Genomic DNA, 23,937 nt, shown 5'->3' on the forward strand with positions numbered 1-23,937 from the left:
GTAATTTAAGGTATTTCCTTCTGTTTATTCTAATACACTAGAAACTAAAAAGAAACATCCATATAATAAGTCGATAGTCACATTCATTTGTTAAATCCTAACTTCTCAATTACAAATCCTCCTTCTCATTTGGTCATTCTCTCAGTCTTTTCAGGGATATCTGAGCAATGACCGACCATTCTAACTTTGTGGTGCTGAAAAAGGATGTCTGCATTATGGGATAGAGGAATGAGACTTGTTGATGTTCTTGGAGAGACTTTCCTCTGGGTTTCAGGGCTTATCTGGCACAGGAACAATCTGGAGGTTAACATTTCTGAAAAAATAAACTTAATTAGTAAAAGTATTATAGAGTCTGAGGTAGAGCCCAGGGCATTCTTTAGGTTTTTCAGGAATACTGTTGGTTGGGCTTGGCATACCATGGCAATTTGCAATATCTGGATGAAACCTGCATAAGAATGACCTCCAGAATAACCTCTCAAATCTGTTTGAAATTTCTCAGCCACTGACACTTTATTTTGTTTCAATTTTTTTCCCTCTTTTGGTCCAGAAGGCATTGTCAACTCGTAATGCTAGGGGCAGGTTCAGCCCTGGGAGTCATGTCCCATGATGCCAGGGGACTTACACCCCTGGGAGTCATGTTCCACATACTGGGGAGGGTAGTGAGTTTCTTTACCAAGTTTGGCTTAGAGAAAGACCATATCTGAGCAACTGAAGGGGTTCTCAGATGATTCTGAGGCATAATTGTAAATAGGCTTAGTTTTGTGATTACAGAAATAAATGTAATAAGGGCAATCCTCAAGATCAAGAGCTTGGCTGTTAAACTGGGATTTAATAATTCTCCCCAGGGCTTGAGAGAATTTCAGTAACTCCCCAGGTAGAGAAGCTTAATAGTTCCACATTTTTTCTCCAGTCCCTCAAGGGACTTTGCAAATATTCTGGAAAGTACCAGGGTATTGGATTAACTTTTATAGAATAAGAAGATCTCATTTCCTATCCTAGGTTCCATGTAATCAGGTTGTTTGAATAAACTGACTAGACAGGTTAAATTAGATAGTGTGTTACAGAAAATTATATTTTGGGCAAAATAAACATCTGGGGTTTTGAAAACTTCTAGCAGATATACATAATTTATATTAAATGGGAAGTCACACCCTTGTGGCAAAGGACAGGTTAAATCTAAAACCATAATTCATATTACCCCCAAAAAGTCTTTCTTAAAAAGGAGGTCATTAGTCGTTTTCAAAAATTCACTAATTTAGCTAATATTAGTAAAACTTAGAACTTGAATATTTTAATTTAATATTTTTAAATGTTATTCAATTCAGTTACAGGAAATTTTTAAATATGTTCATAAATCTACTTTTTTCAACTCAGATTTTAGGATATCTAAATACAAATCAAGTATTTCCAGTGAAAATTTAGCATCCAAATTGAGATATGCTATAAGTCTAAAAGGCTTACAAATTCCAAACATTTAGTAAGAAAAAAATGTGAAGCATTTCAATATTCTTTTTTTATTGATTACATATTGAAATGATAATATTTTGGATATATTGAATTAATTAAAATATATTATTAAAATTAATTTCACTTATTTCTTTTTACTGTTTAATGGTGCTGCTATTTCTAAAGGACAATGCTGCCTTAGAGTTTATTGTGGTCAAATTAGACCTAAAATAATTCGTATTGCTATACCAAATATTTTTCCACTTTTGATTGCAACTGTAGGCCTACTGAAAATCCTTTTAAAATCTCAATTGGAAATAATATTCTTTTTCAGTGCAGTAAGAAGCTTGCCTATCATAAGTGCTGTAATCTCCAAGCTACAAAATCACGTATTTGTGGTATGTGAAAAGATTAAATATAATATACAAGGAGAATGTATGTATATTTATGTTATCACAATATTGTTGCTACTACATCTCTTTAAACCTAGAAAGTTCCAATTTCTTTCAAAGCCAGACTAGTGGACAAGGGCTCCAGACGTTTGGGTGCTTTTGTGTTAAAACTAACAGTACTCTTATTTTCTATTTGCCATTATGACTTGACCCCCTTTGTCTTGGCTTTGTGGCAAAGGATTGAACAATTAGAATTTCCCAGAGGTTCCTTTTCTTAACTTTTAACAAAAACCAGAGCAAATGCTTCTGTCTCCTATTCACAGAAATGGTTTTGGCCTTTCAGTGAGAAAGTAAAACTGAGAATAGTTTCCAGAGCTTTCAGAACTTTTTCCATTGAAATGCAAACACTCCTCTGGCGCCTCTGAAAATTCTGAGAAATCATTGGATTTTGGCAATATTTCCAGAAACACTGGCATTCTTCTCCTGTCCATGGCTGGTTTAAGTTCTTCCTTTTCCAAGTATATTCAAGCAGAGCCAACAGTTGACTGTCTCTTGCAAGGCAAAGTCCCAACTTGAATGATGAACAAGAGTAACTTTTTCCTTCTAAATTTGGAGTCATGACCAGTAATTTTCCGAACCTTCCCTGTGTCACATCCTCTCTCCAAATGCAACTAAACTTCCTAACATGCACCCTTCTTCTTAACCTGGTCCATAAAGGACCATGGCATTTGGGGCAGCTTATGCAGTGACCAGGCATGTACCTGAACAGTAATCACTTGTATATCATAAAGACAATGACAGACATTGTCTTGGATTCTCTAACGTAGACATCTTAACAGGTGTAAAAAGTGTGGGTCCAAAGTTTTTATTATATCAAACACTCCATTCTCTTTACTCCAAAGTGTAAAATGAAATGTAAAATGAAGCCAACTCTTTCCTGTCTTCATTTCCTCTGTAGGTTAAGTAGTCTGAATGGGCAAACCAAGAAAATTGCCAAGCATTCAATTAACACATCATCAGGTTCTGTTCTTAGATCTAATCAAGCTCGAGCTATCCTTCTTACTTTCTACAGGTACAGTATCTATAATATACAATCTTGTTCCTATAATACCACCATATAATAATAATATGAAGATGGTATTCTAGTCAATATTTCACATGTATATATTTCATTTCAGAGGTGGGAATCATGTCTGATTCTTCATCTGTCTCTAATAGATTAAGTTCAGTGAATATTTATTTAATGTTTGTGGCTTAAGAAAGGGCTTAGCTGATTTCCGGAGAAGATGACGGCTTAGTAAGACGCGCGGGTCTTAGTTCCTCCTCCAGAACAGCTACTAGGGAAGTAGAAACGGTACAGAACAGCTCCCGGAGCCACGATAGAGACCAAGAAGACAGCGTACCCCATTCTGGAACGGCTGACTGGCTGGGAGAACCCGCTGCGGTGAGATCACCGAGGGGCGTGCGCTTCCCTGGGCCGGGGCGGCAGGTGGCCGGAGACCCTCCCTCCCTCCTTCCCGGGCCGGCTGGGAGAATTGGACAGGTGATCCCCTCAAGCCGCGGCGGCTGGTGCCCCCCCCACCACACGCGGCCCCCCGGACCAGCTGGGAGAATTGGATCAGAGATCCCCCAAGCCACAGAGACCGGGGACCCGGGTCCATTCCAAATACATGGCTTCCCAGTCCGGCTGGGAATGGTGGATAGGCACTTCCCCAAGCCGCAGCGGCCGGCGCGCCCCCGCCACGCTTGGCGCTCCGGGACAGCTGGGAAATTTGGACAGGCGCTCCCCCAAGCCATGGCAGCCAGTGCCCCCCCGCCACACTTGGCGCCCCAGGCCGGCTGGGAAATTTGGACAGGCGCTCTCCCAAGTCACGGAGGCCGGCGCGCCCCCACCACGCTTGGTGCTCCAGGCCAGCTGGGAAACTTGGACAGGCGCTCCCCCAAGCCGCGGAGGTCGGCGACCCTCCCCACGCATGGATTTCTGGGCGGCTGGGAGATTCGGATTGGCACTCCCCCAAGCAGATTCAGCTGCCGACACTCCCCCACAGCAAGAGTTTTCCAAAGTTAAAGGAGCCACAGCATCTTTTACTGGTGGGACCCGCAGACAGACGAGCGCCACGAGCACCACCTACTGGGCAGGATAAGAAAAACAGAGCCCAGAGATTTCACAGAAAAATCTTTCAACCTGCTGGGTCCCACACCCAGGGAAATCTGATTAAATGCCCAGACGCCAGCAGAAAATAATGAATCATGCTCGGAAAATTGAAGATATGGCCCAGTCAAAGGAACAAATCAATAGTTCAAATGAGATACAGGAGCTGAGACAACTAATGCTGAATATACGAACAGAAATGGAAAACCTCTTCAAAAACCGAATCAATAAATTGAGGGAGGACATGAAGAAGACATGGGCTGAACAAAAAGAAGAAATAGAAAAACTGAAAAAACAAATCACAGAACTTATGGGAGTGAAGGACAAAGTAGAAAAGATGGAAAAAACAATGGATACCTACAATGGTAGATTTAAAGAGACAGAAGCTAGAATTAGTGAATTGGAGGATGGAACATCTGAATTCCAAAAAGAAACAGAAACTATAGGGAAAAGAATGGAAAAATTTGAGCAGGGGATCAGGGAACTGAATGACAATATGAAGTACACAAATATACATGTTGTGGGTGTCCCAGAAGGAGAAGAGAAGGGAAAAGGAGGAGAAAAACTAATGGAAGAAATTATCACTGAAAATTTCCCAACTCTTATGAAAGACCTAAAATTACAGATCCAAGAAGTGCAGCGCACCCCAAAGAGAATAGACACAAATAGGCGTTCTCCAAGACACTTACTAGTTAGAATGTCAGAGGTCAAAGAGAAAGAGAGGATCTTGAAAGCAGCAAGAGAAAAGCAATCCATCACATACAAGGGAAACCCAAAAAGACTATGTGTAGATTTCTCAGCAGAAACCATGGAAGCTAGAAGACAGTGGGATGATATATTTAAATTACTAAAAGAGAAAAACTGCCAACCAAGACTTCTATATCCAGCAAAATTGTCTTTCAAAAATGAGGGAGAAATTAAAACATTCTCAGACAAAAAGTCACTGAGAGAATTTGTGACCAAGAGACCAACTCGGCAAGAAATACTAAAGGGAGCACTAGAGTCAGATATGAAAAGACAGAAGAGAGAGGTATGGAGGAGAGTGTAGAAAGAAGGAAAATCAGATATGATATATATAATACAAAAGGCAAAATGGTAGAGGAAAATATTATCCGAACAGTAATAACACTAAATGTTAATGGACTGAATTCCCCAATCAAAAGGCATAGACTGGCAGAATAGATTAAAAAACAGGATCCTTCTATATGCTGTCTACAGGAAACACATCTTAGACCCAAAGATAAACATAGGTTGAAAGTGAAAGGTTGGGAAAAGATATTTCATGCAAATAACAACCAGAAAAGAGCAGGAGTAGCTATACTAATATCCAACAAATTAGACTTCAAATGTAAAACAGTTAAAAGAGACAAAGAAGGACACTATCTACTAATAAAAGGAACAATTAAACAAGAAGACATAACAATCATAAATATTTATGCACCGAACCAGAATGCCCCAAAATACATGAGGAATACACTGCAAACACTGAAAAGGGAAATAGACACATATACCATAATAGTTGGAGACTTCAATTCACCACTCTCATCAATGGACAGAACATCTAGACAGAGGATCAATAAAGAAATAGAAAATTTGAATTTTACTATAAATGAGCTAGACTTAACAGACATTTATAGGACATTACATCCCACAACAGCAGGATACACCTTTTTCTCAAGTGCTCATGGATCATTCTCAAAGATAGACCATATTGTGGGTCACAAAGCAAGTCTTAACAAATTTAAAAAGATTGAAATCATACACAACACTTTCTCGGATCATAAAGGAATGAAGTTGGAAATCAATAATAGGTGGAGTGCCAGAAAATTCACAAATATGTGGAGGCTCAACAACACACTCTTAAACAACGAGTGGGTCAAGGAAGAAATTGCAAGAGAAATTAGTAAATATCTCGAGGCGAATGAAAATGAAAATACAACATATCAAAATCTATGGGATGCAGCAAAGGCAGTGCTAAGAGGGAAATTTATTGCCCTAAATGCCTATATCAGAAAAGAAGAAAAGGCAAAAATGCAGGAATTAACTGTCCACTTGGAAGAACTGGAGAAAGAACAACAAACTAACCCCAAAGCAAGCAAAAGGAAAAAAATAACAAAGATTAGAGCAGAAATAAATGAAATTGAAAACATGAAAACAATAGAGAAAATCAATAAGACCAGAAGTTGGTTCTATGAGAAAATCAATAAGATTGATGGGCCCTTAGCAAGATTGACAAAAAGAAGAAGAGAGAGGATGCAAATAAATAAGATCAGAAATGGAAGAGGAGACATAACCACTGACCTCACAGAAATAAAGGAGGTAATAACAGGATACTATGAACAACTTTATGCTAATAAATACAACAATTTAGATGAAATGGACGGGTTCCTAGAAAGACATGAAAAACCAACTTTGACTCAAGAAGAAATAGATGACCTCAACTAACCAATCACAAGTAAAGAAATTGAATCAGTCATTCAAAAGCTTCCTAAAAAGAAATGTCCAGGACCAGACGGCTTCACATGTGAATTCTATCAAACATTCCAGAAAGAATTAGTACCAACTCTCCTCAAACTCTTCAAAAAAATCGAAGTGGAGGGAAACCTACCTAATCATTCTATGAAGCCAACATCACCCTCATACCAAAACCAGGCAAAGATATTACAAAAAAAGAAAACTACAGACCAATCTCTCTAATGAATATAGATGCAAAAATCCTCAACAAAATTCTAGCAAATCGAATCCAACAACACATTAAAAGAATTATACATCATGACCAAGTAGGTTTCATCCCAGGTATGCAAGGATGGTACAACATAAGAAAATCAATTAATGTAATACACCATATCAACAAATCAAAGCAGAAAAATCACATGATCATCTCAATTGATGCAGAGAAGGTATTTGACAAGATTCAACATCCTTTCCTGTTGAAAACACTTCAAAAGATAGGAATACAAGGGAACTTCCTTAAAATGATAGAGGGAATATATGAAAAACCCACAGCTAATATCATCCTCAATGGGGAAAAATTGAAAACTTTCCCCCTAAAATCAGGAACAAGACAAGGATGTCCATTATCACCACTATTATTCAACATTGTGTTGGAGGTTCTAGCCAGAGCAATTAGACAAGAAAAAGAAATACAAGGCATCAAAATTGGAAAGGAAGAAGTAAAACTATCACTGTTTGCAGACGATATGATATTATACGTCGAAAACCCGGAAAAATCCACAACAAAACTACTAGAGCTAATAAATGAGTACAGCAAAGTAGCAGGTTACAAGATCAACATTCAAAAATCTGTAGCATTTCTATACACTAGCAATGAACAAGCGGAGGGGGAAATCAAGAAACGAATTCCATTTACAATTGCAACTAAAAGAATAAATTTAACTAAAGAGACAAAAAACCTATACAAAGAAAACTACAAAAAACTGTTAAAAGAAATCACAGAAGACCAAAATAGATGGAAGGACATACTGTGCTCATGGATTGGAAGACTAAATATAGTTAAGATGTCAATCCTACCTAAATTGATTTACAGATTCAATGCAATACCAATCAAAATCCCAACAACTTATTTTTCAGAAATAGAAAAACCAATAAGCAAATTTATCTGGAAGGGCAGGGTGCCCCAAATTGCTAAAAGTATCTTGAGGAAAAAAAACGAAGCTGGAGGTCTCACGCTGCCGGAATTTAAGGCATATTATGAAGCTACAGTGGTCAAAACAGCATGGTATTGGCATAAAGATAGATATATCGACCAATGCAATCGAATAGAGTGCTCAGATATAGATCCCCTCATCTATGGACATTTGATCTTTGTGGCATATTTCTCAGGGACTGGAGCCTAGCCATGCTTAAAATTTTTTAATCCTTCTCTCCCTCTCTACATTCACTCTCTGCCCTCCGTACCTGTAACCCCCTCTCTGTTCCCCCCTTCCCCCTCTTGTTGTAGACCGCCCATTTCCGTAGCTCACCACAAACCCACAACCCTTCCTGTTTTTCTCCTCCCTTCTCTACCCCTAATTCTAGCTCTATACCTGCCTGAAGTTTAGCAACTGCCTCCTAGCTTGTGTGATTGGCTGTCACCTCCTGACGTGTGAGCCCGAAACTCCACCCCTTCCCCGAATGTACTTAAGCCCTGCGCTTTCCGAGCTCTGGGTCGTCCGAGCCCCGGGGTCTTCGGACCCCAGACGTCTCACTCCTCGGGTTCCCGGGTGGCCCATCCCGGTGTGTATCAATAAAAGCGTTAACCCGAATCTGGCCTCAGTGAAGACTTTTCTTGCGACCGCCGGCTGGGGAAAGCGCCGGCTCCAGCTTACCCAGGTTAATTCCCTGCGAGCTCGCCCCAAACCCACCCAGTGTACCGGTCGCGCGGCCCGGCTAAAGCTATCAGCGGCAGATCTCTGATAAGGCAGTCAAGCCAACACACCTGGGACAGAACAGTCTCTTCAATAAATGGTGCCTAGAGAACTGGATATCCATATGCAAAAGAATGAAAGAGGACCTGTATCTCACACCCTATACAAAAGTTAACTCAAAATGGATCAAAGATCTAAACATTAGGTCTAAGACCATAAAACAGTTAGAGGAAAATGTAGGGAGTTATCTTATGAAACTTACAATTGGAGGCGGTTTTATGGACCTTAAACCTAAAGCAAGAGCACTGAAGAAAGAAAGAAATAAATGGGAGCTCCTCAAAATTAAACACTTTTGGCATCAAAGAACTTCATCGAGAAAGTAGAAAGACAGCCTACACAATGGGAGACAATATTTGGAAACGACATATCAGATAAAGGTCTAGTATCCAGAATTTATAAAGAGATTGTTCAACTCAACAACAAAAAGACAGCCAACCCAATTACAAAATGGGAAAAAGACTTGAACAGACACCTCTCAGAAGAGGAAATACAAATAGCCAAAAGGCACATGAAGAGATGCTCAATTTCCCTGGCCATTAGAGAAATGCAAATCAAAACCACAATGAGATATCATCTCACACCCAGCAGAATGGTCATTATCAACAAAACAAAAAATGACAAGTGCTGGAGAGGATGCGGAGAAAGAGGCACACTTATTCACTGTTGGTGGGAATGTCAAATGGTGCACCCACTGTGGAAGGCAGTTTGGCAGTTCCTCAAAAAACTGAATATAGAATTGCCATACGACCCAGCAATACCATTGCTAGGTATCTACTCAGAGGACTTAAGGGCAAAGACACAAACGGACATTTGCACACCAATGTTTATAGCAGCATTATTTACAACTGCAAAGAGATGGAAACAGCCAAAATGTCCATCAACAGACGAGTGGCTAAACAAACTGTGGTATATACATACGATGGAATATTATGCAGCTTTAAGACAGAATAAACTTATGAAGCATGTAGTAACATGGATGGACCTAGAGAACATTATGCTGAGTGAGTCTAGCCAAAAACTAAAGGACAAATACTGTATGGTCCCACTGATGTGTACCGACATTCGAGAATAAACTTGGAATATGTCATTGGTAACAGAGACCAGCAGGAATTAGAAACAGGGTAAGATAATGGATAATTGGAGCTGAAGGGATACAGACTGTGCAACAGGACTAGATACAAAAACTCAAAAATGGACAGCACAATAATACCTAATTGTTGTAATTATGTTAAAACACTGAATGAAGCTGCATCTGAGCTATAGTTTTTTTGTTTGTTTGTTTGTGTCTTTTGTTTTTTTTTCTTTTTCCTTTTCTTTTTTTTTATTATTATTATTATTTTTATTTTTTTCTCTATATTAACATTCTATATCTTTTTCTGTTGTTTTGCTAGTTCTTTTCCTAAATCGATGCAAATGTACTAAGAAATGATGATCATACATCTATGTGATGATGTTAAGAATTACTGATTGCATATGTAGAATGGAATGATTTCTAAATGTTGTGTTAATTTCTTTTTTTTCTTTAATTAATAAAAAAAAAAAGGAAGGGCTTAGCTACAAGCTCCTAGCACATTGGAGGAACAAAAAGGACAAATTCATGGTGAAGTAGAAGTAGATATCATGGTGAAGCAAAAATAGGAAAAGGGGCTACTGCATGTGCAAAAGGAGCAAGAGAAAAGACAAGGAGGAATGAACAAATCATGCTCTATTAGAAGCCATGCAAATTTTTGATCTAGTAAATCATCTGCAGTCCCCACAATCAACAAATACCAGATCCTTAAATATCAGAATCAAATCTAAATGTGAAAATTTTCATGATCAATTCTGATACAACATTCTAGCTTAAAGATACAGTTCTCTATATTCATCAATAAAATATCTCTGGGCTTCTTTTCATCTTCTAAAAAATGAGGAAACCAGATTAGATAATATCCAAATTTCAGTTATTATATAAATCTGAGACATTGACTTATACCTACTGCAGTCCTAAATAAAGTTTTGCAAGCCTATGGTCCAAAATAAAGTTAAAATAATTGGAAATAATCTTTAATGATAAAATTCACATATATTGGTAACCATGATTTTATTGAAAATATTAAAATTTTCAAAACCAAATGGTAGAAAAGAGCAATATACAGAACAACTTTTTAAGCATTAGCCCATGACTACAGTTCATTCTCAAACACTATGAAGACACAGGACCAGTTAACCTTGTTCAGAATTAAATCTCCAGGGTCTTGCGCAGTGCCAGCCACATTAGTGTTATGTTTGAGACATTTTCTTGGTGGTTGTATAAAAATATCCAAGACTATTCCCTGGGAACTAAGGCAGCAGTTCCAGAGACGTTCTGATGAGTCAGCGTACCTTCTGGATATTATGTCAGCAAGGAGAAACCTACTTCGCCGTGAGGAGCCAGATGACCTTGCCCTAGAGACGAGGAAAGGAACTCCCCTCCCAGCCACCCCATTCTCACGAATTCTCCATCCCACTCCATGTCTGACCAAGAAACACATTAGTCAGAAAATGACTTAAACTGGGAAATAAGATTTTGAGTAGGAGACCTACTTATGTAGAAAGTGAAAACTCTTTAAAAGTAATTTGCTCAATTCTTACAACCTTCTGAGTAATCAAATTGACAAAAGGATCAGGCAATTAACAACCAGTTCAGTTACCAATACTGGAAAAAGAATCTCTGCACCTATCATTTCATTCAAATGATATGAAATTTGCTCAATTCATATCATTCTGCCACACAACTCCTATTTAGAAAGCCATTTTGGAGTTATAGCATATAGCACAGAACAATAGAGTCTAAAAGGATCCAGGGTAGAAGAGGCACAGAGTGTAAAAGGATGCAGGGTAGAAGAGACAGTGAGAGTTTTGGAGACCAGAAGCTAGCCATAGCAGCAAACTGCTTTATATTAGCTCTTCTATTGTCAACTAAACAGAGTCGCATGATACTCTGCAAAGAAATAAAATGAAAAATCGCTTTGAAGAGCCTCTGAATGGCCCCTGCTTTGAGGCATTGGAAAAAGTTGATATCGGTCATTGAGAGTTTTGCTTTGCATGACAAATCATGGAAGATTCACCTTCACAGCCCACCGACATTCGTGTTATCTGTGTTAAGATTGTCCTACAAGCATAACAGGTCAGGTGGGCTGAAATCTGTGTCCTTTTCTCCAGATGACTTTAAACGTAAGTCTAAAAGTTTATTACAAATGCCAATTAAAATATCCTGGAAATGATAGCAAATAACTTCCCTGATGTGGCCATGTTGCCATGGTTAAAAGACTAACCCAATCTGGATTGAAATTTTTTCACTTGATAAAGGCAACACTGTCACAGACAATCATCATTCTCAGCCACAGCATAGGTCACCAAATTATTTTGTTTGGAACTCTATCTTCTCCCAGTTCCAAATAATGGGAATGAACCCTAATTTTTATCTATTGGTAGAAGCCTAAATCAAAATAAAACAAAATATAGCAAGTATAATTTCACAACCCTAAAGACAGAAGGGGTTTTGGGAGATGATCTTATTTATAACTTTCTTCCCAACAAAATCACATCTAAAATAGTCCACAGACAAAACAATCTGTTCAGTTTTTAAAGGCCTCCGAGAAGATCAATAGACTCTCCTTCTCTCAGTTGTTCATTCTAGAATGGTCAAAATCTCCAAAGCAAAATTCCATCCCTTTTCCAGTGTAAGTGGAAGCAATTGGACACAAATTTCTGGAAACTTCACTAAGCCCAGGAATCACTCTGCCCTCCCATTTTACCTGGCAGGCTTAACTTTTGTGGTCACATGACTCCTGTCCAGCCCAGACATGATGCATTTAAAGACTTACGAACAGAAAGTGGCATATAGTAAAAGTTAAAAAAAAAAGTTAGTGACTAATTGATAATTTTGGTCCAGATGTCATAATCAGCCATTTCAATACTGCCCTCTCCAAATACTGAATTTTTTCAAGCAGACACTTTGCCAGACTTGAACTAGCCCCCTTCATCCATTTTTTCTGGCCATCTTCCTAACTGCAGACCATCATTAAAGAAAATTAGAAAATCTTGCTGACCTCCCTATGAATGCATGCTAACTTCAAAAGCACCACTTGCTGACCAAAACCTGGCTATTCATCTCATGCAGCTTTCCTAGCATATTTCCACAAACAAACTACTCCAAATCTTCTTCCCCTCAAGTTTCTTCTCCCACCTGTTCTCCTCAGGAATTGATCTTGTGGACTAGGTAGGCCAGTGCCTTGCATAATACCTGGAAGATAGAATTTGCTCAATAGATATGCTTCCAACTGAAACTAAAAACCATAATTAGGGTACTTTTTGCTCTGAAGAATTGGTAAAGAGCTTAGCCAAATGCAAGTGAGGGCATATTTTCTGAGTTCATCTCATTCAGGTCCCTTTGCTTTGTTGTCCTTCTACAGTTACTGTTCTTCTGTATCTTATACACCCCCTTTTCTGGTCGGGTCAGAGACAGGGGGGTCACAGTGATGACTGGTGTGAATCTAGTCTTGGGTACTAGTTGCACACAGCACTCCAGCCCTTGGCCTGCAGTTGTTCAGAGTTCCCACTTTAGATAGCATCTTCATCACAATATTTACTTGGCTCTGGCTAATATTATTCCTTCCAGGAACTGAGAAACAAGTGCAAATGAGAGAACTTGCAGTGCATGTTCCCTTTGAATAGTCTCTCCTCTTCCCCAAGAACTATTTCTCACTCTTGGGGTTCAGTTGTCTGACTCTGGTGTAGTCAGATCCATTCTCAATATTTCCATGACTGCATCAAAAGTATAATTAGAAGCCCTAGCCTAGAGCCTGCCTCTCATGCTCTTCCCAGTCACAGCTCCACTTTGCACCATGAGAAGCATTGAGCACACATGTGTGAACAGCCCATCTGGGATGGTTATGTTCATATGTCAACTTGGCTAGGTCGTGATGTCCCGTTCTTTGGTCAAGCAAACACTGCCCTGACTGTTACTGTGAGAATATTTCATAGACGGATTTAAATCCTTAGTTGACTGCATCTACGGCTACATACATCTACAACTGACAACAGTGATGCCTTCAGCAATGAGGGGAGTTTCCTTGTCAAATCAGCTAGAAGCCTTAAGCAAGAACAATTTTAAGTTAGAAAGAAAATTTTCTATCTTGACTTCAGCCATCCAGCTTCTCCTAGGGAATTCAACATTGAGCTTCCAACTTGTGGCCTACTCTATGGAATTCGGGTTTGTCAATCCCTATGATCATGTGAGCCAATCCCTATAATAAACCTATATATATATATATATAACACTATATGTATGTGTATATAACCACATATATATATGTATGTATTTCTTGTTGATTCTGCTTCTTTCTCTGAAGAACCCTGACAAATACATCCAAACTCCTTACACACACACTTGGTAGTAGCCAGTCTTTGTCCATCCTTCATCAATGTGAGGAGAGGGATGAGGAGGAGAGGGATTAAAAAGAAGGAGTCCGCTCCCCGGGACCTGAATAGAGGGCACTCTAGAGCCCCAGGATTATGGTCTAGGAGGGTTCTGTGTGCCCAAAGAGGGAGCAGCGCACCTACAGAAAGGGTAATGCCTTCTAAAGTGGGTACCTGGGGCAGGGGGCCCCAGCACCTGGGTGTAAGGGCAATACCACTGCCGCTTTCTCCATTCTTTCCTATGCATAATAGGTACTGATGGACAGCGGAAGCCAAGCCTTTCACTTGAAAAATGCAAACCCTTTATTCAGAAGTAATTAATTCTGTAATGATTTCTGTGCTACCCTATCAAACATTCCTTAATCTGTATAGCCGGAGGGGCTAAACATTTTATTACCACCTTCAAATGAGATACACACAAATCATTTTTCCTCTCCTTTTTTATCTCCATCTTGACATAAGCCATTTCCTCCTGGATCTTCTCTTCTTTTCTTCTTTTCTCATAAAGAGCATTAATTCGTCATCATGGAGACAGTATGCAGGCCAGTGAGAGATGCAAGACGGCATTAGGTGGGACGCAGAATGCGCTCTACTGAAAGGCATATATATTGAATTTAATATATATTATTAAAATCTACCATTTAAAGCTTGTGATATTATTGCATAGATTGACATTAAGTAATATTGTGAGATGGGTATTTAAAATATATATTTATGCTGACTTGAATATGTCTGGTATGGTAAAGGTGGTACAGAAACTATAGAAGTTTGGGAAATGCTACGCAAAGGAAAGCTCGTTAAGAAAAGATATGGGTTGCTTGTCCTGGCCTTCCACTTCCCATCTATGCAAACCTGGTCTCTATAAAACCACATTTCCTCACCTGCCCGTCTCACCGAGGCATTCTGAAGACCAAATGGAGAAAGAAATACATGGACAAGTTATAACATGGTTCTTTCCAAAACTGGCCATTCTCTGCAATCCTAGTCCTCACATTTTTCAGGTTCTGGCTCCCTCAAGTATGCTTTTCTTTACAGAAATTTCAGTTTTTCTCATCCATTGTTATTGACTCATTTCCTCTCTCTCTCTCACTTGGTTAGATTTCTAGTATCTTAGAGATAAAGTCCTAATTTTGGGGGGAAAAATACACCTAATCTTACTTTCTTCATTCCTTCCCACCCAAATTAACAAAATGATGGACTTACTCTAATAATTTGCAACAAAAAGTTGAATCACCCATAATGCTTTTCAAAATTACAGAAGCCCAACCCCCATTCTGCATCTGCCACACCGGAAAACTGTGACGATGGTTTCCAAGGCACTGTAATTTTAACCTCTATGTAAGTGACTCTGATGTATATACCTGGCTAAGAACCACTGATCTATACACCCTGCCTTCACTTCCTCAACATCTACTTCCTCAGTGTCCACTCTTTCTCCATTCTCTAACTGTGATCCTTATGAGCCAACTGAAATAGTTCTTTCGAACACCACCAAATTGTTTCATAATTGCAAAATTACACAGCAGTTCTTTAATATTTTTTTACCTCAATGTCTTACATCATTTGTACACTGGGATTCAAGGCATTGTACATACATGTATTGTATCCCTAGTTCATCTATTTGAGTGTTCTTTACCACTCTATTTCCCCATTCTCCAAGACACTACCCTCAGCATATTTTTTTTTCTTTCTGTCTCCAACTAGAGTTTAATCCATTCCAACAGCCTCAGGCATTATTTCTATGAAAATAATTCTAAAATCTTTAGACCACTCTCTTGAGCAACTTTCTCCATTCACCACTTTGCATATACATTTCATGAGGAATGTTAGCTCCTTAAATCCAGCATATTAATTTACTCATCAAATATTGAGAGACAGCTGTGTGCCAGCCCCTGGGCTAAGTTCAGGGCTCACAAAGTGAAAGTCAAACACAGTCTTACCTTCCTGGAGCTGAGCTTAGTGAAGAAAAGCAAACACATTGCGAAGAAATCACAATGCACCATGGAAAACGGAGGGTCGCTCCCTAAGGAGACACGGGGGTCGGGCATCCAATCCAGGTTTAGATGGCAGTAAGGTTCCCCGGCAGGAGTAGTATCTAAGTTAAGACCTAAAACATGAGGAAAAATCATTGAGGAAAACGGAGAATAACAGGTCGTGGTTATCACTTACAACTTCTGGTTGGTCCAACATCCAAGCCCTCTTTCTATCATCCCTACAGTCTACACTGAGAAATCCCCCTTGGGTACAAGCTTAGAGGTCACCTTCCAGAAGCCAAAAGGTATGGTCTTCTCATCCTCCATCCTGGTAAAGCTAGGAGAAATGTGGGCACATGACTGAAGCATAGCCAGTGAAATTCTCTCTCCCAGGACTTTAAACGAGCAAATCAACCACATGAGGCAAAGTTTTGGGTCTTTTGTTTTGTTTTGTTTTTTCTCTTTCCCACACTCAAAGCAGACAGAAGCATCCAGAGAAGTAAGGAAATAAACCTAGAGAAGCTGCCATGGGAAAGGGAAGCGATTATTCAAGAAATGGGCATTGTGGTGGTTGAAACTTCTGGCTTCAGATCATGGAGAACTTAGTTTAAGCCTCTTTTCTTCTACTTGTAAGTTGAATGGGCTTGTGCAATTTCCTCAGTTTCCCTAAGTGTGAAATAGTTTAATAATCATAGATACATGAAAGAGTTGTCATGATAATTAAATAAGCCATCTTCTATAAAGGACTTAGCTCAATCCTGGCATATAACATGATGGACAAAATGGCCAGCAGAATCAGGTGCTGCAGAGAGCTCAAGGAGTAAGGACTAAAGCATCTCTCTTGGAGGTATGCAACAGGAAAGTCCCTGGGAACCTGGAGAAATCAATTTACAGTAAGTGATAGGGACAGAAACTAGATGGCAATGGATGAGAAAAGAAGAAAAGTGAAAAAAAGAGAGACAATAAATGGAAGTGATTTTTAAAGAACATTTGGCTATGAAGGGGAGATAAACTTATGGTTTCTGGTGGGTAACTTGTGGTTGAAGGAGGGATTATTTGGCTGTATTTTTTTTCAATATTGGCTATATTTAGCATGTTTGAAGCCAATAAAGGGAGGTAATATTAAGGAGAGAATTAAGATACAAAAACGGGAATAATTGATTACATCAGTGGGTGCCCCTGGGAATCCCTGACACATTTTCATGGAGACTGGGTTAACAAAATTATTTTCATAATAACCATTACATTGTCTTTTTTCACTGTGTGGCTTTTGTACTGTCAGTGCAAAAGCTTTGGTGAGTAAAACTGGTAAGACCTCAGCATGATGTAAGCCTATGACTGATGATAATATTTGAACTTTCAAGCAAATATTATAATTTTGGAAAACTTGCATCTGCCAATGTGAATTCAAAGTTCTCAATATTTAAATACTTTTCTGATGAGACTGGTGGTGATATTAATGGATATGATTTTTTTATATCATGAAATGAAATGTGTCAACATTTGAAGATCTACTTAACACAGAGAACTGACATTTTTCAAACGAGCATGCATATCGTCAAAAATCACGCATGGGTAAAAGATTCAAAGTACAAAATAGATTAATGGGTTTTGATATAACAAGATATAGAAAATTTATTAATATGGCATTAGATTCCACCTTGTAGCTAATCTTTATGAAACAATCACTTGTTGATATAGTTTTGGTTTTAAATAAAAGAAAAATATCCATAATTATCTGAAAAGGCCACTAAACAGCCTGCTGTTTTGCAACTACACATAAGTATGAGGGAGGGTAGTCTTCACTTACTTCAATCAAAAAATCTGCATGACAGATTGTATGCAAAAGTGGATACGAGAATTCTGCTGTCTTCTATAAAACCAGACATTAAAGAGATTTGCTAACACGTAAAACACTAACACTAGTTTTTGTTTTGTTTTGCTTTGAAAAATACATTTATTTTTCTTAAAAATGCAATTTGGTTGACGTGCAATGAGTTTATTAGTGTCATTTTTAAGTGAGTTAGTAAAAAATATTTTGTAAAAGTCTGTTTTAATTCCTAATAGAATAAATATCAGTACATATAACCCAAATAAATAAAGTCTCTTTGGGGTGCTTAATATTTTTTCAGATCATACAGGGCTCCCAAGATCAAAACTTTGAAGTAAAAAGGATAGATCCCAGAACAGAAGTGGAGGAATCCACTCAAGACACAGGGTGGGGTATTTCTCCTGTAGGAAGAAGAGAAGAGAGGATCAAGCAGATGCAGAGATATTTTTAGGCTTGGTGGCAGGAATCTGAATGATTTCTATATGAATATTTGTTTTTGCTGGGACATCAGGGTTGAGGGCATCTGTGAAAAGTGAGGGGAAAGTACAGGGTAGTTCAGGGATTTGAGCAGCTCTGGTGGACAGCAATACCAGCTGACCAGAGCCCTCCAAAGGGAAGACTGAGCAGCACTGGAAGCCTCAGGTGGGTTGAGTTCCTAAACCAAGGATAACCCTATGCTCCTTACCCTGCCAAAGCAGCTCGGTAAAAGAATCTACCATATTAACCAGCTGGTCTTATAATATTGATTTTATTTTTTAATTACTTAATATTACAAACATACACAAGTAGAATATCTCTAACAACCATCTATCCACTGTCGTTTTAACAATTTTAACATGTTGCTATATTTAACACCTTACAATGTTTGTCTATTTACTCCTGGATACTTAAAAATGTCCTGAAATACTTTATTAATTGCTCAGTTCACTCTTCATATTCTGATAATTCTTTGATGATACTTTGAAGTGCTTAAGTGAACTATGTTCTCATGTTGGGCCGCAAGTGGGCCAGGGATTCCCCACTGAGGTCGAGGCATAAGACCATCACAAGTTCTGATACCAAATCCTTTTCTGCCTCTGTAACATCCCATAAGCCAGGAGCCACTTGCTGCAGCATTTCTTTCTACTCAAAATGTTGTACTGAATGAGAAGGGTAACATGAGACTTGGCATACTGAATCCGTGAGATCTGCAATGCAATATGCTGCTGCAGGGTATAATTCTGGTGTTACCAGACACTGTAGAGTTCTTTCATTTATTTCACAGAATAATCCCTTATTAAAAAAAATAGAATTATTAGCAACAATAATAAATAAGAATTGCGTTTCTCTTTAAAGTCTATAAAGTTATTTTCATATGTTTCTTTGGGTAATTATAAAGACTTGTATGCAAAAAAGAAAACCTGGCAAGCAAAATATGAACTATATACTGAATACATCTATAAAATGGCTTAGATCTTTTTACAATGCTCTATTGTACCAACCACTCATACAAATGGGAATCATAGTTCGTAATATCCATACAATTCTGGTTTACCAATGTTTTTTAAATAAGTCCCTCCATTCAAAATGAAAATTTTATTTCACACAAAAAAAGATAATTTATTAACAAAACAGAATTCTGCATTGGTTGTTGACTTTATCAAATGACCCTGAAATTAGCCAATTTCCCTACAAGCTGTTATTCTATTTTCAAAGGAAGATCAAAACATAAATTTCCCACTAGGTGTCTTTAGATAAATGGAATAATATGTAAAAAGACACACATATCTTGAAATAATTAATTTGCTTATAAAACAGCCACATAGTAGAGAGGAAATGTGCTAGGATTATAGTTTGACATGAGTCTGACTGCCAGAATTTGAATCCTGCTCTACTATCACCATTGTGGGACCTCAAACAGATTACTTTATGGGGATACAAATAGTATCTCCTTCAGAAGGTTGTGGTGAGATTAATCCTCCCTCACCTAGAATAAAAGAGACAGCTGCTCTGATGGTTAGGTTCTGGTGTCAGCTTGGCCAGGTGATGGTGCCCAGTTGTCTGGTCAGGCAAGCACTGGCCTAACTGTAACTGCAAGAATATTTTGTGGCTGGTTGATGAACCAGAAGACTGGCTTATTAAATCATCAGTCAGTTGATTGCAACTGTGGCTAATCACATCTACAATCAACTAAGAGCATGCCTCCCATAAATGAGATAATCCAATCAGTTGGGGTTGATGCAGTCGATTTAAGGAAGAAGAGAGAATTTTCACTTCTTCAGCCAGCAAGATTCTCCTGTGGAGTTCACTGAGATCATTCATCAGAGCTGCCAGCTTCACAGCCTGCCCTATGGATTCTGGACTCTTGCATTCCCACAGTTGAGACACTTTCATAAATCTTATATTTACAGACATCTCCTGTTGGTTCTGTTTCTCTAGAGAACCCTGACTAATACAGCTGTTATCATCATCCCCTCTCACCTACCAAATGTGGTCTAGGTGAGAGGATAATTCTTGATGTCTCTCTCCTTCCTGGAAGCCATCTCCCTCCTGACCCAGTATCAAATGCTAGCTCCTAGGACTTTACATCCTAAGGTAGTGATGCAAGAAGACAAGGCAATGAAGATACAGTTCCTACTCTGATTCTCTGGAGCTCCCTGGGGAGTTGCTGCTTGCAAGCTATTTCACCAGCCTCCCTTCAATTCTTTAAGCATAAATACCCTTTCAAAAAGTCTCTTTTATTTAGAAAAGTGAAGTCATTTTCTGTTTCAGCTAGGGCCCCTGATTGCAAGAACCGTTCATGTCTTTCCTGACTAGAGAATGAGCGAAACCACTGATTCTGAACTTATGGGATTTCTGGGTGATATGGAGAAGCAAGTTTAGTTTAGATGTGCTTTATCTGTAAATGTAACCATCCTGAAGATGGTATTATTTTTTCCAGCAGTATTTAGTGGCCAGGGATTAAAGTGGAAATGTAAGGTGCCATACAATGTAATTTATTATCATTCCCAAACAGTTACTGAGCCAATGGGTAATTGGCATATCAATCAGCTCATTTTTTTAATGTAATTTGCCAAGACATTTTAGATCAATCCATAAAACAACTAAAATTAAAAATATATATATATTACCTCTGCCTTAAACTCTCAAATGCAGCCTTGCAATTAGCTGTGTCCATTTGAAATTTATGAAACTTTGTCATTAACATTAATACTTTGTGGTTGCCTGGCTCCTTATTTCAAAGTACTATGCAGATATTATCAAGTTATTCTTTCTAAACCCTTACCTGAACTAGATATGATTTACCATTTTCTAAAATGGTTCTAAAATGGAGAAATGAGATTAAGATTTAATGCTTTTTCAATACTGGCATGGATAACAGAAGTTAAATTTCGTGACTTATAATCAAATGCCCTTTTTTTTACCAGGAGTATCAGCATTGCTTACCTTTATATCTCTGCTTGCAAAGAACTTCAGCTAATATTCCCTTATTCAGGCCTCATTTACTTATTTATTTCTTCCACATATTTTTTCAGTCTCTACAAGTTGCCTTGGTTCTGCATTAAGTGCTGGGATATGGCTCTTGGTTCCTAAAATGTGTTCCCTGCTCTCATTGCACTTACAGATGAGTGATGGAAATAGACAAGTAAACAGGTAATTACAGCATGGTGGAAACAATTCTATGATGGGATTTGGGGAACCAAATTATTTTAGAAGCACACGAGAGATGGTTCAAAATCAGAATGGAGTGGGGAGGACATAATAATCTAGCCATAAGTATATACCATCAATGAGAGAATATCATCAACCAAGGATTATGATCCAATCTATGACATGAGGTCTGCTTAAAGAATCATCTCAGTTGGCTCAGAGGCAGGAAATACCAAGGTGTGGCCAAGACTTGGTCCTCTGCAACAGGAATAGAGACCAAGGTGTAGCTAGAGATAAGAGCAATTAGGTAAAGTGAAACCAACCATGACTTGACACCTCTAACAGACCCTGTGAATTTATTCAGTGATTCTTTCTGATTCCATGAATGTGGTAAAAAGGAAGTACAGAGCTTAAATCTCTATGTATAATCATTTAGAGAAGAAGCAAGAGCAAATTTGTCTGCATTGTTAGAAGGGTCATCCAAGGAAATTCCTAAATAGTTTGTCTGTTAAGAGTCAGTCATATTCATTTGTGATCCCGGATTATGGGCATTGCTACTTCTTTCTCAGAAAATGTCCTGCTTCTGGCATTATCCTAAACACGTTTTTAAAACTGCCTAATTTTTGTCTAATCTTCCAGTCATATAACAATGTCCATAGAATTTTGAACACCTTGCTCTGTCCTTGAAAGTGGGAATGTTTTTGTTAGCCTGTTGGAAATATGAGAATTCTCAGCCTTTCTGTATTATGAATGATAATGATCAACAAAATGTTGCTTTAGCTCTTACTATGTCAACATTTAATTTAAATTTTGGAACAATCACTTCCAGAGACAACACTTAGGTGATTGAACATTTCAAATATTTTGGTCCAATCTATTAGATCCCAAAGTTCTTTACTTACCAGAGAGCTGGTTTTCTACTATGAATGTCTAAGCTGCCTTTAAAATGCCCAACCAAACTCAGAACTGTCATATTAGCTGGGTAAGAGATAAGGGGTAGGAAAAGTATCCAGTCATCCACCCACATTTCTGGTTTTTTGTACGAGCCACAGATAAAATACAATCACTCAATAAAGTCCTTCTGTCTCTCGTTCCCTCCTTCTCTTTCTCTGTCCCTATTCGCCTGGAGAGGGGAACCCTAAACCCTTTGGAGCCCTGCCAACAGTACCAAAAGAATCTCTTGACTATTTTCCCAGGGAATTCCTGCCTTAAATGTCAGCAGAATGCAATTCTCCAGCCAAAGCAGAGTCCGCCTGGATCTGAATCAGGGAAAATGTGCCTGCTATACCAAAAGGGGAAAACCTGCATCAGTAGGGCAAGTGAGCAAAAGGGAGAATTTTATTTGTGAAAGGTTCCATATCCATTGGAAAGACCCAGGTCTTTTCTAATTCAACTCAAGTTTCTTGCTATTGCTGGATCTCATCTTCATTTTACTCTTTTGGTGGTTGACTATATTTCTGGAAACCACTCTGGTTTATAACAAGACGGTAGCAGCTCTTTGAAGGGGGAACAAAGCTCCATCAGAGCCTGCTTGTTGTTACTGCTGCTGCTGCTGTTATTTTGCTTATTTGTTTGTTTTAATGAACATACTGATATATATGAGTGCTCTGGGGGGAATTCATGATTCTGAGATTCATGCAAAGCAAAATAAGATTTATGAGTTGCAATCGACTCTGCCCCTACCAGCCTGAAGACACTTCCCGTCTGGTACTGAGGCATTACTGGCATTTTTAGTGCTTTTGTTTTAGTCTTCAATTCCTGAACATATGAAGAAAAATCAAAAGTTCTGAGGGTAAGGGTGGGAGGACACCAAAGATTAGCATTAGCACAAAAGAAAAAGAAAATATGGTGCTATAGATTAAAAATTAAGAACAAAGTGTGTCAATGAGGTAGTTTTTGCTGGATACTCCTATAACTTTCATTTACTATTTTCTCAGTTTCCTATTGTGTTACTGACCTGCAATTTCACAAGGCTACTCACCTACAAATTAACATGGTTGGCTGACATGTAAGACTGACTTTAATCAAGGTGCCATGCACCTATCCTTCCCCCCCCCCCCAAAAATGAAGATCATGGGACCATAAAATAAGGAAATCAAGAAGATTTCATTAATAAGTTGTTCCTCCTTTTTTAAATGGATCTAGTCCCTTTTAAAGTTACCGATGGGGGAAAAAAAGATTCCAAATCTCATTTGGCTCTAAGCCCAGATCAAAACAGTTCAATTTAGAAGCCAGGGCTCCCCCATTTCATATTGCTTCTACCATCACCACAGCAGTGTTAGCTGCTTTCTGCTATCTTCATATCCTACATACATCACCTTAGGCAACCACATCAGGGAAGCCAGGCAGGTGGCTGGTTATTGCACAGGACTGAAAGTAAAGGAGGGATCAATAATACCATCTCGATTAAACAGAATGATAGGTAATACCTAATAAGAAAAACTACCTCTGGTAGATGAAGGGTTAATCCCTGCTTGGTCTTAGTCTACACTGCTGAGAGTACAAATAAGTGTATGAGTTGGGGCCAACTGGGGTGGCCCTTCCCTTGATGGGAACTGTCACCCCTTAGGAACTGGACTGTCAACACATTCTACCCAGGCAACGATCAGCCAGCCAGAAGAAAGGGGAAAAGGCTGAGAAACTG

General features: G+C 38.6%; 1 long non-coding RNA gene across 6 annotated transcripts in view; it reads right to left on the minus strand.

Annotated features, from left to right (window-relative positions):
- The window catches only part of LOC143662212 (uncharacterized), a 337,353-nt gene that overhangs the window by 89,728 nt on the left and 223,688 nt on the right, over positions 1-23,937 (minus strand). For all 6 annotated transcript variants that reach the window (XR_013165223.1, XR_013165225.1, XR_013165220.1 and 3 more), the window contains one exon: positions 15,800-15,966. This is a non-coding gene — a long non-coding RNA (uncharacterized LOC143662212). The remainder of the gene's footprint in view (positions 1-15,799; positions 15,967-23,937) is intronic.

Source organism: Tamandua tetradactyla, chromosome 18, assembly GCF_023851605.1.
Source record: "Tamandua tetradactyla isolate mTamTet1 chromosome 18, mTamTet1.pri, whole genome shotgun sequence".
NCBI classification, from domain to species: Eukaryota; Metazoa; Chordata; class Mammalia; order Pilosa; family Myrmecophagidae; genus Tamandua; species Tamandua tetradactyla.